Source organism: Cibotium barometz, chromosome 30 (assembly GCF_041138505.1).
Source record: "Cibotium barometz isolate CiBa-2024 chromosome 30, ASM4113850v1, whole genome shotgun sequence".
Lineage (NCBI taxonomy): Eukaryota > Viridiplantae > Streptophyta > Polypodiopsida > Cyatheales > Cibotiaceae > Cibotium > Cibotium barometz.
In genome coordinates, this window is record NC_141075.1 from 7,538,237 (window position 1) to 7,540,736 (window position 2,500).

A 2,500-nucleotide genomic window follows, 5' to 3' on the forward strand; every position below is an offset into this window, starting at 1 on the left:
GACGAAACATACCAGCTGAGGTGCAGAAACAACAACGCGTAGAGGAGAAGCTGGTCCCGTATTCAAATGGTGAAGCTGGCCGCGTAAGCAATAAAGAAGGCAGCTATAACCTATGAGAGAGGGGCGGCACTGCATCAACTTTACCTACAATGGAGAGGGGCGACGTTGCATTGTAGTGGTGGTGGCCCAATCTGCATTGCAGTGTACGTGTGGAGGGCTAGAGAGATTGCGAGAGAGACCGGCTACAACCTACAAGAGGGTCGGTGCTCTCTGACAGTTCGATAATTAGAGATGTTGCTTCTCCTTCCCAAAATGGAGGGTCTACAATTCAACCATGAATATTACATAGATTATGAATATTACAAGAGGGTCGGTGCTCTCTGACAGTTCGATAATTAGAGATGTTGCTTCTCCTTCCCAAAATGGAGGGTCTACAATTCAACCATGAATATTACATAGATTATGAATATTACAAGAGGGTCGGTGCTCTCTAACAGTTCGATAATTAGAGATGTTGCTTCTCCTTCCCAAAATGGAGGGTCTACAATTCAACCATGAATATTACATAGATTATGGAAAATAAAAATACCTGAATTATAGCAATCTAAAAAATAATTACCTTCAATATCTTGGCCATCACCATAAACAAATGAAAATGATCTCCTTGCCACCTCCATCCTAAGAAATATACCCGTGATATTAAAACTCATAACACTAATAATTTACATAACACTTTAATATCTCCCTCTCTCCCTCTCACTCTCTCTCTATATATATGTTTAGTATTTTGTGCCAAGCAAGAAAAATAAATAAAAGCAAGTCAAAAGTAAACGTTTGTTGATCTAAATGTCAAAAAATAACAAATAGGAACTCACCGACACCTGTCCGCCATCTCAACAATTAGAACCACCGCTTGAGCAATGACGTGGTACTCTCTTTTGTGGATCTACATGATATCTTTAGCTAAATGCAAGCATATTTATACACATGAATTCAATAATACCAAAGAGAAGCATCAATGTGAAAGATTGCACAGAAAGACAACATAGATTACACATGTTACATCATTGAAAACATTTTTTTCATTGATACATATATATCTATGATTGTATATATATATATGTATCAATGATACATATACATCTATGATTGTAGTCTCCAGCGTTTGTAAGCTGCTATATCAATAGCTTATTCTCTACCTTTTGGGAATAGATTAAACTTACATCCTGATTACAGTAGTCTCCAGCGTTTGTAAGCTGCTATATCAATAGCTTATTCTCTACCTTTTGGGAATAGATTAAACTTACATCCTGATTGTAGTCTCCAACTGCTATATCAATAGCTTATTCTCTACCTTTTGGGAATAGATTAAACTTACATCCTGATTTATGCCATTTGGAAAACCTCCTTGTAGACAACATTGGTTGTGAAGACTTCGCTTGAACCTTCTATAGTGCTTTCGTGTTCCATATGATGATTTACACACACTTTCACTGCATATCAAATGATCTAACACGTGACATAGCAACGTACAACTGTCCATGTGTGAATACTTGGGTGGCCAAGTAAAGTCCCAATACACTCAATGTTTGTCCTTGGGACTTATTTATTGACATACCAAAGGCTAACCTTGCAGGAAATTGTCTCCTTCTCATGTCAAAAGGCAATTAGCATAGTAGGTATGAAAGTTATATTGGGAATAAAGACCCTGTCACCAATGTTGGTACCTATTATGATTTATGCTTCTATCACCTTTGAGTGAAATTGCTTACATATCAATCTTGTACCATTACAAAGTCCCCGTGGAGGATCCAAATTGCGGAGTAGCATGATAGGAGCATTGATCTTTAGAATCAAGCGATGAGGAGGGTAACCACCACCCAAGTTCAAATTGTTCAAGTACTCAATTGGGTACAATATTGCGTCATTCTCAGAAGAAGCAACTGAATCAGCAGTGAGGTATTCTCTTTCAAGACCGGGTAATGCACTCAAGGCTAGTTCATTAACCTCATCAACCTCTAGATTTCGTGGTGCAAGTATAGCACGGTCTTTAAAGAAGCATCCACATTCCTCCACCCTCTGAAGATCTTTGTATACCCAATCTACCAAACTCAAAATGGAGTTCCCATGGATCAACATTCGTGGTGGTATTGCCACTCTACCTTCATTATTTGGATGGCCTATAGAGCCATCTCCAATTTGTAATTTCCATTTGACAAATTCTTGTTCCGTACAATCATAAGAATTGTGTCTAACCCGCATATTTTGGGCCAGCTTTAGAACTTTCACATATCTCCAAATATATGACTGACATAACGTTGCATATCAACAATGTCCTCACGTGATCCCTTTGGCACAACCGGTAAGATTTGCCTGAAGTCACCACCAAAGAGCATAACTTTCCCACCAAACACTGAATCACTCTGCATAATGTCTTTCAATGTCCTGTCCAGTGCTTCATATGCGTACCAATGCATCATTGGAGCCTCATCCCAAATAA